Raw genomic sequence first — 14,937 nt, forward strand, 5'->3', positions numbered from 1 at the left:
TCAATTTCCAGAGATCCAACTCCCTTTTAGTACAAGCTCCCCTTCCTAGCGGGGGCACAACATTGATTGCAGTGGCACAAGATGGATCAAACGCTTGCACATTATCAGGGTCACAGAATTAGTAGGAGGTTTGTCATTGCCCATTCAAAAAGCATTCAAGGAACCTGATGGGTCTCTCTGAAGCTAAAAAATAAATCAATGATTCTTTGCCTTGAGCAGTTCACTTAGTATTAAGCTTAACTGAGCTCCGATGTTAACCACGAGAGTTGAATCTGGTAATGACATGATACGATAGGTTATTTATAACGCGATTAATACAGAGAGGTTTCTAAGCGCGGACCCGGGTATCGAACCTGTGGTGATCCGTGTTGTCTTGCTTCCAAGGCGAGCACGTTGCCCCTGAGCTATCCCCCCGAGACCAAGTGCTACTGCTAATGCCAAATGCAAACAGCAAGCTTCAAAATGTAAAATTGTTGGTTACAATTTACTTCACCTGACATGACACGCATATATCAACAAAGAAATAAAAATGATTATAGGGCATATAGTGTCAAATAAAAGTAGGTTTGATGGAAAGTCTACCAAAGAGGCTAAATTGGCACAGACCCTTAATTATCGTTTTAGCTCGGTTAACACAACATACCCAAATATTTGCATCCAGGTACCATGGCCACCTCTGCTGTGCACTGCACACATACCTTCTGATATTGCCTCCCAAAATAACTTTTAGTCTTGGATTTTACCCCAATACAATTTACAGCACAATGCGTTTCCAGGGCCTTACACTTTATTTGGAGCCTATAATGCAATTTTCTTGCATAAATGAAAAATGAATTCCCCCTCCCACACCATCTTGGAGAACAAGCTGGCATTGTCAATGACTGAAGGTACAACTTAAAACGTGAGGGAGAAAGCAAGCCATCCTATTTTAAACCATCTGTAGGTGGTAATACATTTAGCGCAAACCAAGCCTGACCCAGGCCAAAGTGTAGCTATGCAAATCATTCAAAACAGCTATCAAAACAGCTATCCCAGTATTAAGACCAAACGTATCTCCACAGGTGCACCCTTATTCATATTTAAATCAATCCAGAAGTTGGCCAAGCAACTATAAAACCTATGTCTCTTCTAAATATATTTGTGTACAACACTCAGCAGGAAAAATGTAGGTTTGTCCATACTTTGTTCAAAACAAAAAGCACAGCTGCGCCTTAACTATCAGTTTCTCGCTTTCAACCCAATCCGTCAATATGCACAAGTAAGGTTCTACAAAAACCTGGATTCTTAGGTGGCCCTTTATTACAACAAGGATGATCACGTCCTTCCATGAGGGAGGAACATTGCATGTATGGACTACCAAACAACTGGTTCTTGTAACACGCACTCCCGCCTTCCTATCCCCCCCCCCATCAGATATTGAAGCCCTGGAATCCTTGACCAAATAATATGGCCTTGGAAATTAGAGAGATTGGAAAAAGAAAGGTAGACCCCTTCCCAGAAGCATAAAAACAAAACATTCAGGACCAGTGACCCAATCACCAAACTACTGCCACTGGTAAACAAAAGTCCTACAAACCCTGACCCAAGAGCTGGACAATTTAAATTGTCCAAGAAGGCAAATCACTGAGATCCAGGTACACAATGTTCATTTGAAAGCGGACAACTGCTTGTCCCTCGGACAACGAAAAGTCATGTTGGCCCTTCTTCTGTTTTACTTCCAAAATTAAGGTGACGATTTCCACGGTGTCTCTCTGTTAGGACAGTTTTTCTTAAGTTCTACCCAAATCAAAACCATTCAACTGAGGCAGTACAAGACTCCACTCTTAGTATAAGGCTGTACCACCCGAGTACATGGTAGCGTAGACAGAGCAGCCAGGCTTATGGAGGGAGAGAGGGCTGTAGAATCAGTACAAGTGAAATTGTAATACAAATGGAGCAAAGAAGCACTACGTGCCTCATTATAAGTTTGCCGGTTCGGTAGTAATGGTACCGGTAAGCTACCAGCACTGTTACTACCCGTCCGGCAAACTACGAGTTCTACTCGCGGGTGCCTTTTTAGCCCCCAGGTCTGAATTGGCAGATGTACCAGCACCCGCAAGCAGAGCATGTCGGATGCACCGGCACCATTCATGAATGGTGCCGGTGCATTCGGCTTCCACATTCCCATTGAGCCCAAATGGGCTGAAATGGGAATGGGGAAGAATATTTTCAGGCGCCCGCAAATGGGCAATTACCGGGTCCGTCAAGGCCGTAATGACCTGGTAATTGCCCATTCGCAGGCGCCGGAAAGAAATTATACCGGCGGCAGCCGTGCCGGTTTTACCAGCACGGCTACCGCCAGTATCATAATGAGGCTCTATGTATTGTAAAAATCAAAGATTTATTTAAATACAAGTAGGCCCAGATAAATCTAGGGGTAAATAAGTACTAACACATTATATGAAATCACAATTATAAAAACAGAACACTATACTTGAAGGTACACAGACCAAAGTATAAACCTTATTTGCAATACCCAACAATAGTTCTAGGGAAGTCAAAACCTTTTCATACACATTCAGTATAGGTCACACCTATTCTTGGGGAGTAAAAACCAATGCTTACTTTCACAATTACATTCAGTAATGCAAGGGCAGTAGACCCTACCAGTTGTACAGTGACTCTCAGTACACATCACATAATGAGTCAACTGGACAATATACTTTTTGTGAATAGTGTAACACTTATTCCAGGTACAGTAAAAACCGATAACTACTGTTGTGATAACACACAGTTATAGTAGGTGAGTAAAACCTAAGGATGTAATATTCAATTAAAGGTGCTTTTGAGATCAGTGAAACACCACAGATTGAGATAAGCAGTAACTCTTGTAACTTATTTTTGGGATAGCACACAGCTAACTCAAGGTAAGTAAACCCCATACACTTTTTCAATCTCCCAGGGAGTCCAGGTTAGATCTTTCCCAGTAATACAAGTAACCGATGTATGACTTATAAGGGACAGTCAGAACCACAGACTCTGGGTTAGATAGCACAGGGAAAGTAAACCCTAATGTTACACTTTACTGAATTCTGGACAGGCTAACAGCAAGTCGGGGGAAGCAAGACCCAGTTGGGGACACTCATACAATTATCCTAACAGGACTACAGGCTATCCGATGAACAGACTCCGGATACAGAGCTACTGCAACCGGCATGTACCCAGTTCTTCCTGATGGAGATGGTGTGGAACAAAGTTTCACGTGATCCTAGGCCTCCTCTACTCCTGAAACTAGGCATTGTGATGTGGCAAAGGGCCTGCCGCTTCTGGGCAAAGATGCACCTTATTCACCCCAGATCCGACTGGTGACACTCTAGAGTGAAGATACTCTGCTTAGGCTGAAAGTGCGGAAATACTGGGAGCCTAGAGGAGTGGTCACGCTGGGCGATATACTGATGAAAGGGAGACCGAAGACATTTCGCGAGATAGCGGCAGACTCAAGAATTGACGTAGGGCAATATATAACCCACGCCTCACTTCTACACAAGCTAACGCTGAAATGGCCGGCAGCAGGGGGAGTTCTGGTCAAAGACCGAACAGTGGAAACACTGATATTTTTGAAGGGGGACACGCAGTATCAAGATTATATAAGGCTCTGATGGTAAAGCCTGATGGCCATTTGACACTGATTAAACAACGTTGGGAAGCAGACATAGGGGAGCAATTGTCAGACTAAGCTTGGAGTACGATCATGGGGTATCATAAGAGTGTTCAGGAATGCAAAATTACAGTTGATCCAATTACCTACCAAGCATTTTTGACGCCAGGAAGAGTTGCAAAATTTAGCACAGCGATGACACAAATTTGTCCGAAATGTGGCTTGGTCAATGCGGACTGGATACATATGTTTTGGGCCTGTGCTGAAGTGCGCTCATTTAGGGAAGAAATATCCCAAACGTTAACCAAGATTGGCTCATTGGCAGATTTGGTCACTCTCGAGGCGTGCCTAACAGGTAAATTCCCCGAGACCCAAACAGGCAAGACATGTTAGCAAACAGCGAGATTTAGCGTATATTTTGGCGAAACGGATTGCAATGGGGTACAAGGCACGCAAGGACCCAAGCAACAAACATGGCTAAGAGACCTTTAGAAAGGAGCACAGGCAGAAACTGTGTTATGGCAAGAGGCATTCCGAAAAGGCCAGGAGGAACAAAACATGAATCTGAGGACTTGGAAATGATACAGGAACTAGCGTCTTCTGCACAGGACGACACACAAACAAAGGTACAGGTACATGAACCATCACAAATAACAGTATGAGATCTGGGGGAGGAGTTCAAGACTTTGATTACCGGAAGATATAACAGATGGAATAGGCTGGGGGGGCTGGGAATGTTGAACAGATGAATAATGTAATGTTTCATTGAATAATGGTTATTGAGTTTGTATGTTCTGGTGTGTTAAAAATCAATAAAACTTACTTTAAAATAACAATTATCCTAACAGGACTAATCTGGTGAAACCAACACATTACTTTTAGGAAAAGGCACAACCTAATCACAGGTGAGTAATATACCTTCACATCTACTTTCTATTAGAATGGCAAAACAGTTTCTAAGGAAAGAAAGATGTTAACCATACTTTTAAGAATAGTGCATCACACATCTAAGGTAAGAACTTTTACAACTGTTCACTCTTAGAGTTACAGTTACAGTTACCAACCAACTCTTTTACAAGTAAGTAACTTATTTTCTTTTCTAGGCAAAAGGGCCAATCCCTTAAAAGTCTTTCCCTTATTCTTGGAGTATGAGTGTTCTCAGTGGCAGAAGGGGGGTCACTAAGATGTAGTGTCCAACAGGCAGTGTCAGGATATATAAGTAGCAAAAGTCAGAGTTCCTCAGGAAGACTGGGCAAAGAGGTGAGTATTTTACTTAAGAGTTAGAAGAGGGTCCAGGGGCTTCAGACAAGACACCCTAGCAGGATTCTAGCAGTGGGACTGGGTGCACTGGATGAGAGGTCTCCCCATCACAGAAAACACCCCACAGCTACACAGAAATTCTAACAGACTTAAGGTAAGTACATACCAAAGTCAACACAGTACCTCAGCATTGAAGAAGATTTTGCAGCAGGAGGACTTCATGATCTGTAGCCAAATACCCAGTCAGTGGATTCCTTGTCTTGGTGACTGAAAACAGGACCTTGGAAGGAACTTTGCAGCAGGGATCGACGAAGGCTCTAGGCAAGGTTTTCCTCGTGGCTGAATGTGGTTCTGTGGATTTGGCGCCTTGTCAAGGAGCAAAGAAGACAGAAAATCCCGGTTGAATTCTCGTTGTTGTTACAAAGGTCCAGCACTCGGGTGAGGGGACTTTTTGAACTCGATTCATGTCTCTGGAGATCCCCCAGGAAGCCCACGAAGTTTCAGCGAGATTTTGGAATTCGAAAGACCGTGCACCGCACAATGATTTGAAGTCCCCTGGTATTGGGGTATTTCAGCAACGCAAGGTCGCAGCAACGCATCGGATGGCTCAAAATGCAGGTCATCTTTAGTCTAGTGGGTCTCACAAGGCTCCGGGTCGGGGTCGTCGTTTTCGGACTCCCCAGGTCGATTGGAAGGAAGGGCTACAGCAGGCTCTGGTTACACAGCAGGCTCTCTGGTAGCAGGAAATAATTTCAGCCGCTTTTCCTTCATCATTCAGTTTTGGTTCCAGTGGTCGACTTGTCTTCAGCTTCCAGGTTCGCAGTATTTATCAGGAATTACAACACAACTTCTGCATTCTCTCCCTGCATTTTACAAGAAGGGGCAGTCTGGTTGTCCAATCAGGACAGCCAGCCCCTCACTGGGCTGTGGAGTTTTGGACTCCTCCCTCGCTTCCGGCCCTCACAGACTGACTGGAGACTGGGCGGGGAGTCCAGGGGACACCTGCCGAAGATAAAAATCACACAAAGGAATTTCCCACCCTGGATGTCAGCGGTAGGAACAAAACATAAAAATGGCAAAAAAAGAAGACAGGGGCCTTTTTTGTAAAATGAGCACCGCTGGGTGCCTTTACTGCAGCTGTGAACAGTTTATAGTGACTTTTTCGAATGTCACATTGTCGAAATGCCATTTTTTCCGACACCAAAATGCTGAAAAAAAATTATTTTCAAAATGTTTTTTTTTATTTTATTTTTTTTAATGGGGGGGATTCCCCCCAACCACACTTTTTTTTTACGAACGAAACAAAAATAAAACATAAAATAAAAAAATAAAACATTTTCAGCATTTTTTTCCGACAAAATGACATTTCGAAAATGTGTTGAACATTTCACTGGATACCGCTGTGAACACAGCCCACGGTAAAGGTGAACCATCAATGCCTCCAGGCATCGAAGGTAAGATTGTCCCTGTAACAGAATTGTTACAGTTTTAATGTGAAAGGGGATACATTGTATCTCACTCCACATATGGTGGGGTGTGCTGGCTTCACAGAATAACATGTAAAAGGGATCCAAAGATCCCTTCTACCCTTGGGAACTGTAGTTCTCTCAAGGTTAGCAAAAGAAAGTTAAAAGGGGAGGCCCCCAGGGCCACGGCCACACACACGTCCCCACACACGTCCCCACACACGACCCCACACACACACACGACCCCACACACACACGTCCCCACACACACACATATATATTTTCCTTCACTCTTGATCAAACTAAGACAGTGGGACTCTGATTCTCGAGTAACCTATGGCTTTCTATTGATGGATGTCCGTCACAGTCAGTTTTCCATGCAGTAAATGAGAAAAGAAACCAAAGGGTTTTAAGTGCCACTTAACTCTGCTAAAGAAACACCAACTAACAACCTCAGGAGGAGCCAAGAAACATTGAAGATTCCGGGGAGTCTAGATGCTCCAGCTAGTCAGCCCCCTTTTTGCGACTGTAAGAATCATCAGAGGTTTCTGGAGTTTGATTACATTCAGTGCAGGCAAGTATAGCGCATTGTAGTAATGAAAAAATGTGGGTGCCAATATTTTGTTTGTCTTTTAAAAGGGATGAGGTTCACGCCTACAGTACAAGCCTGATTGCTGCTGCGTCTGTCAGTGTAATGCAAGTTATTCTCTATGTTGCTGCCGGTTGTCCGGCAGGAGGGAGCTAGAGACGAGGTGCCGGAGCGGCAGGCGGAAGATAAGTGGGTCTAAGGGGGGTGGGGAAGGTGTCCTGTGGGGGAGGGGGGAAGAGAAGGGGGGTGTCAGCCGAGAAATAACAGGGGTGTGATGGAGAGGGCTGGGAAAGGGGCTTATACTGGTGCAACCAATGCTAGAACCAATCCCTTGGGTGCCAATGTGGCTTATGATCACTGCAAAGCAAGTCCAAAGTGTAGAAGAATGTACCTAAAAAATAGTGCTCCTGGTTAATAACTGGAAATTGATCGTGCACTACTAAATGTTGGCTTCAGGAGGTAATCCTCCCAGTAACTCACAAACAACTGTTCTACAGGTGGAGCTTTTGTTTTGTAACATACAATATTCCGAGACTTTGCACATTGTTTTGGCTAATCTTATCACCACATAGCTTAAGAGAAAAAAACTTTACACTTAAGCACCCAGATCTCAAAGATTTAGGGGGATCGTTTCATAAGAGACATGACAGAACAGAACATCCGAGAATGACTGAAATGTCATGCCAGATTTTTAAAAGAGTGCAGAATAAACATTCACCAACCAGTAATCCCAATCATGCTCAAATATTAAAAATTAACAGCCAAAAAAAGCATAACCACAGTGTTTAGAGTCCCCGATGGGCTAGTTAAGGAATATTCAGAAAGAAATTGCAAGTCCACCACTCAGCCTTCTCCCTCCTAGAACTTTTAGCTAGTTCAAATCACACATCGGCTGCACACCTAACCCATAATAAGTAAGCCAAGATGTATGTGTGACAAATTTGGCGAATTCATCCCCTCTCCACAAGGGGGAGCCACCCTGTTTGGGACTAGGGAGGTGAGCCCACTAAGCACACCCTTTAGGGGACAGGCAATTTCCAAATAGGGATTTGTTTTTATCCTCCCTTGTCTCAAGAATGTCATTGTTTTTTTGGTTGCATGGGAATTGAATTGTACAAGGGCTTACCACTTCCTTTCTCAAAAGCTGGTATGGTTTCTGACCCCCCTCCCTTGTTGCCTGAAAGATAAAGATCCAATCAGCAAGCGACCAAGAGGAAATGAGAGCAGCCAGTGGAGCTGAACAAAAGCCCTCCTCCTTGGAGATGTGGCAGGTAGAGGAGAGAGTAAACCGTGCGTGGCATAGCTGGCAGAGACCACAGAACGCAGACAGCTCTGCTGGAAGACCAGCATGGAGCCCAATCCACGCGTTGACAAGTGAGCCAAGGACCGGCACCGCAGAGAAGCCGGAAGCCAGCAACTGAGAGGCGCAATGTCTGCCCAGTGTGGAAAACCCAGGAGACGCTGAAGAACCGCGGAGAAGACACACTCCACCAAGCTTCTATGGAGCACTGCAAAGAGACAAAAAAGGTACGCTGTGGCTCTAGAGAACTAAGGAGGCAAGGCACAGTGAGAGCGAAAAGCCCCTAAAGCAGGGGAGATCAACTTGACCTCAAGGTGGGGTGGGAACAAGCAGAACCTAAAGCGGTATGAGAGTAACAAGCCACAAGGCAGGGTGAGAGCAGCAAAACCCCAAGGCAGGTTGAGGGCAACAACAACCCAAGACATAGTAAGATCCACCAAATCCCAGGCGGGTTGAAAACAACCAGAACCCAAAGCGCGGGTGAAAGAAGCAAAACTACAAGACAGGGTGAAAGTCACCATATCTCCCAGGAGGGGGAGAGAGGTATGACCCCAAGGTGGGGTGAAAGGAACCAGGGCACAGAGTGGGCGGAGAGAAACCACTCTCCAAGGTGTTATGTGAGATCCAAGACCTCACAGAGAGGAATAGAATGGAAAGTGGCTGAGTTGAGCAAACACAACGAGATGCAGTCGTGGATAACAACGAAAACTCCTGGTGTAGACTTACGAATCAGGGGGAACCATCAAGGGTGGTAGGTGACCCGGCACTGAGAAAGTATTTGCCAAAGAGACTGATCAATGACTGCTCTAAAGTGTTTGATAAAGAGACTGACGAAAAACTGTTCCACACCCCTAGGAGTATTTTCATTTTGCCCTGTTTTAGAAACTGGGAGCTGGAAGGGAAGAGTGTCTAGGGAGTTTGAAAACGGCTGCAAATGCAAGTGCTTCCTTGAAGTACTTTCTATGCTCACTGATAAAATTGCAGTCCAAGCTTAAACGTTTAAATCTCCCCGATGTAGAAGTGAAGCAAGAATCCCATAGCCATGCGTGAGAAGATCATACAGTCCCATTTCCCTTCGAATTCTGGGAATTGTAGTTTTTCTAAATTTCAAATGGGGGAGAACTGCAAGTCCAATGATCCAATGGGAAAAAACAGGCTGTTTTGCCTTCTTTGGCCACTTGAAACTTGAGAACTATGGACTCACAAGTAAAAATAAAAAAGCACAACAAGGTGATAAAGGACTTGGGGAATGATTTGCCAAAAATTTAAGTTTTGGCAATTTGGTGACGTTTTAATTGCGGTCTATAAGCTGCAACTATTGGCATGGGTAGTGAAGCTAGGAGAGCCATGGGATGTGAAGAGGCAACATATGCTGTGGGCATTATTTGTATTTGAATTCACCCATATATCAGCCATGACCATGCTAGCTCCTATGACTATTCTCACCCATTACCTGCCCATCCCCATTTAAATCACCCTTCCCCTAAAATCTCTTTGAACAATGTGGTATTCCAGAAATATGAGTTGGCCACTTGACATGGTTAAACAGAAAAATGTATTAACTCAAATTAAATTTTCCTTGCCTGCCCCTACTGCTACGATGAGGTTCCCTATCTTCAACGGAAACCAAAAGGTGATCGTCAGAAATATAGTCAACATAAAAGTCCGTCTTCGTCCCAATATCTAATTTACTTAACTGGCCCTGCCACTATACACAACTTCTAACACCTAAAGTAAATGCCTGTTACGCTCAGGTTGTTGGGATCTCCTAGCTGACCCCCTCCTCTGTCCACAGTTCATCATAAATCCCTGTATTTGGCCTTTGCCAACAGTTCTTTGTACAAATGTAATTCAGTTTTTCTGAAACTCATGTAACCCACAATTCGCTTCTCAAGAATTCCCAAATGAACTAGTTTCATTTTCAGTCCTCCACAAACATGCAAGTTTTACTGAAGCAGAAAAAAGGGTACTTTTCCAATTTGCTTACAAATACTCTGGATATATCTCGACACCCCTTTTCCAGAGCAATTACTCCTCTTCTCAGAGCTGCAGTCAGTGTTTGAACTATGTTCAACTATCTCTCAGGGACATCCATCATGTTCAGCTAACTACCACCCCATCTGTCTCAATCCCTTCCTTGGGAAACTTCTGGAGAAGCTGCCCCCCCCACCCCATCCCCCAACTGACCCAGCACACTGAGCTTTTTGGTTGCCTGAAAGACCATCGATCTAGATTCCGAGCATCCAGAGGAACGGAAACTGGTCTCCTGAACACCCATGAAGTATTTGTCTGCTGCTCTCATTCTACTCAATCTCTCCCCTGCTTTTGACAGCGGTATCCACTCCATCCTCATAAAACGTCTCCATGATACCCTTGGTATCTCTGAGCGGGCATTGGACTGGCTGGCTGACCTTCCTCACTGACCGTTCGTCCCAGGTTATCCTGTGTTCTTTCTGCTCACCCCCTCCATCTCCACTTGTGGCGTTCCCCAGGGCTTTAACCTTTTGCCTTGGCTCGAGCATACATCTTGCCCCTCTTCACCCTTCACCTCCAGTGTTATGCAGATGCCCCCCAACTCTTTTCAGACTACCCTCTGCATCTCTTCCGACTTCCTCTGCCATTCCCAATTGCTTGTCTGCCATCCTTTAAGGACTCATGTTTCCTTTTTTCTCCCCTTCACTCTGGCCACCATAGATGGGCTCTCCCCACTCTCCACCCTCTGAAACCAGAAACCTGGGAGTTATCTTCGACTCCTCTCTCTCTTTCATTCCTCACATCTTGAACCTTGCCAAGAAGGCCCATTTCAAGTCTACTTCCTCAGGGTCACCCTCCCTTTGCTCGCTTGTTCCCCGAAATGCAATGTATCCAGAGCTCTGGTACTCTCCAGGTTGGACTATTGAAACGGTATTAGGTCAAATAAAAAACTGATTATAGACAGGGGCGGTGGGATATGTGTGTGTGTGTGTGTGTGTGTGTGTGTGTGTGTGTGTGTGTGTGTGTGTGTGTGTGTGTGTGTGTGTGTGTGTGTGTGTGTGTGTGTGTGTGTGTGTGTGTGTGTGTGTGTGTGTGTGTGTGTGTGTGTGTGTGTGTGTGTGTGTGTGTGTGTGTGTGTGTGTGTGTGTGTGTGTGTGTGTGTGTGTGTGTGTGTGTGTGTGTGTGTGTGTGTGTGTGTGTGTGTGTGTGTGTGTGTGTGTGTGTGTGTGTGTGTGTGTGTTTTTTTTGGGGGGGGGGGCTTGGGAGGGGAAGGTGGTGGCATGGGCTGAGGGGTTCATTGTTGTATGCCGCCTAAAATTGGCCGAAAAAAGAATCAGTCTTTTGGTTAGGTGACCTACAAAAATTGAAATGACATAGAACCATTGTAACAGCCTCTTGCTTAATCTACCTTCTTCTCTCTGCCCCCAGCTAATCCAGAATAGTGCTGCAAGACGTATCCTTGGCCTTAAACCCAGGGACCATCTCTCCACTGGCTCCCGTTTGCTGCAAGGATCAAATTCAAATCCCTCTTCATCATCCATAAGGCTGTGTCGGTCCAGTGACCATGCTATCTGCAACTCGCTCGCACCAAATGCTCTCCTTCCAGATACCTCAGTTCCTCCGGCTTCGCTCTCTGCTTGACAAGCGCTTCTCTAAGCAAAGAGCGGCCGGCTGTTCCCTTTCCTCAGTTGGCTCCCTCCTCTGGAACAGCCTCCCCCTTTCGCTCCATCTTGAGCCGGATCTCCTCAAGTTCTGCAAGCACCTCAAGACTTTCCTCTTCCTCTCCCCTCTCCCTCCCGTGCTAAACCCCAAAGTCGCTGCAATTGGTCCTTCTGGGTCCTGGCCTTTTGTCCGATCACCCGCAGCATCCGCCCTCCCACTAAACTTGCCTTCGAGCACCACTTGGAATGTGCCGTCTCACAGCCCTGCACTTATTGTATGGGGTGGTGACCCCTTTTCCAGCTAGTGGTCACTGCCTGGCACTTACATGTTGCCTTTGCAACTGGCTCTCTGGCACGTCACCCTTCTGTGGAACGTCTAGCACTTACCCCTTTTGACTTTTCCATGGTCTCTCTCTGCAATTGCACGAGCCAAATGTTCACAAGGCCTAGTAGGACGGATTCTATATTTTGCTCATCTCGGTCATCATATTCCATTGTCTTGCTGTTCCCTTGATCCCTTTGCCCGGTGGGTGCTTTCAAACACAATTTATTGATGTATAAGCACCTTACAAATGACCAATAAAATAAATAAAATCCTGGCCCTCTTCATTAACTTCGATTACTGTGTCTTTGCTTGGTCAATTTCGATCTTTACTAGGCCCTCTAGCCCCTTGGTTCACACCCTGCTCGGGCATTTCCTCATATTTAATATCGGTCTCATCTAAATGATTGGCGTCTTTACCTCCTTGGGTTGATAGGTCTGCCTTAAGCTGGACTTCAGTCTCTGTTTTCCCGTGGATTCGAGGTATCCCTTTGTGGGTTCAGCGACTAGCGTTCTCATGGACATTGCCTCCCTTGGATACCATTGGGTTTTGTATTTCCCCATAGTTGTTGCAGAGATGGACCACCTGCCTCCTTTTCTCATGGTCAGATTTTGTACTGGACGCTCCACTGTACTATTTCCAGGGAGGGTCGGTGGCTCCTGTGGCGGCAGACTCCTTTGTGTCGGACCGCATCCTGGCTTTCACCGGCAGCAGCCTTTTTGCTGGCTCAGCAGTCTCCTTCACTGGATTTCTTCAGTAGCAGCCTTCTTGGTGACTCGCCGCTGTCTCTTTCTCTGGCAGCACCCTTCTCTTGGACTCACCAGTGTCTCTTCGTGTTCTGTCTGCATCTCTCACGACGAGAGCAGAACATTTTGTTTGGTCATTGTTCCTGGACTCTGCAAAGTTCTGCTGGCTGCTCACCCACTACGTACACTCTGTGGTCCTGCCATCAGACAGCACAAGATCTGCGCAATGGCAGCAATGTTTGCGCTTTCCACCCCCAACTGACTGACTACATCACCTGGTCTCGCGCTCCAGGTGAGGATTGAAATGTTTTTATATGTGTACCTGTAATGAGAGACAAAGTTCTGTTGACTACAGGATTTCAGAGTTGAGTTGCGGTCAGCACAGACGTTACACAGAAAAAGGGTTTATCACTTTGACAACTTCTTCATCGCCCATAGAGGCAGAGAACACAGAGGCAGGGAACACAGGATTTGTGCGAGATCTGGATAACGACTGGGAATCCATGTCCCCTTGGGCTCACCACCCTAGTCTCAATGGGGGGGTGGCTCCCCCTTGGGGAGAAGGGACGATTTGTCACAAATAACTCTGTATTTTCAAGGGAAACCCAGTCTTATTTCCAAGCAGTCTTCAGTAAGGTAATGGTATATGTGCACCTATAAAACAGCTAATTTAATATAAATGGCTCAATCAAGTGTGCCTTCAGGCACTTGATTTATGGTCAAGTGTGCCTTTGCATCTGTTCATTGCCATGAATTCAAGTTAATATGCATTGGCAAAGCTAATAGTTTTGGCTCGTGTATAGGCTTTTGCTAGGCATTGTCATTATATACAGAGGTGCAAACACAGTTTGCCAGCTGTTGCCATCTTATTGCTAGATAGTGCCATTGTAGAAGTGCCTGCAAAATTCCTTTCCCATTCCTACATAATAGGAACGGGACACTTCTAAATTAACACTTGCATACCATTCCTTTGGACTGAAGTACAAAAGGCTTTTGAGACACTCATACAGTTATTTATGTCAGCTCTGTTGCAACAGCATCCAGAACAGCAGTAGCCATTCACAATTGAAGCCAATGTTTGACATGTTCAGGGCAATCGTGTTCCAAAGAGGTCAAACCATCCACCAAATGCATCCAGTAGCCTTTTGCTTGAGAAAACATACTCCTGCTCAACAGAACTATTCCATCATGGAAAGGGATCTACTGGCTATGCGAGCAGCCTTCAAATAATACCATGAATGTTTACTACGAGCTAAAACACCAAGTGTTAGTATTTACAGACCAAAGAAATGTGCAATTGCTTGCCTCCGCAAAGTGGACCAACACTCGACAAGCCACGTGGCATCTACTCTATCATGTTTGGCTTTGCAGTGACATATTGTCCAAGATCCCAGCACGGCAAGGCTTACGCACTGTCTCCGTTAGAAGGAGATGTATCAAACTGCGATCAGTTAACCACATTCTTGATCCTCATCGGGTGGTTTGTGCAAGTGCCCCCACTCCATTGTTAAACAGAAAGTTGATGGCTGGAAGGTTTTGAATTAATCATAACCACGGGCACAGCTCTGGGCTACCCTCCAGACCATCGTTTTTCAGCCTGGCAAGCCATTAAGGAAGGGGAAAAACCATATGCCAATATGGCTAGGCAGACTCAGGACCCACGTTTGGGCATACCGGTCCCACTCGGGGTGACTTTAGCAAAACAGAAAGGTTATGGCTGGAAGGTTTCCAGTCATCACCTCTTTTTTTTTGCTTTGTCACCCTGAGTGGGGCGGGTATGCCCAGATGTGGGTCCCATGCCTGCTGGGCCTAGAGACCAAAGCTACTCCTCACTCATGAGGCCCAACAAGGCCGAAACATGTCTGGGGATGCTTCTGGTCTCGTGCAGAACGGATATGACCTAGCAGTTCAGGCTGGACTACCCTTTTTGGGGTGGGACCAAGCCTGATTGCATATGGTCTTTCCCCTTCTGTAATGACTT

The 14,937-nt window shown here is 45.6% G+C and overlaps 1 protein-coding gene across 4 annotated transcripts in view; it reads right to left on the bottom strand.

Moving 5' to 3' along the window:
- SOCS6 (suppressor of cytokine signaling 6) overlaps positions 1–14,937 on the bottom strand; it is a 263,693-nt gene that overhangs the window by 156,486 nt on the left and 92,270 nt on the right. The gene's annotated exons all lie outside the window — the stretch shown is intronic.

This window comes from Ambystoma mexicanum, chromosome 5q (genome assembly GCF_040938575.1).
Source record: "Ambystoma mexicanum isolate Mex_15411 chromosome 5q, UKY_AmexF1_1, whole genome shotgun sequence".
NCBI classification, from domain to species: Eukaryota; Metazoa; Chordata; class Amphibia; order Caudata; family Ambystomatidae; genus Ambystoma; species Ambystoma mexicanum.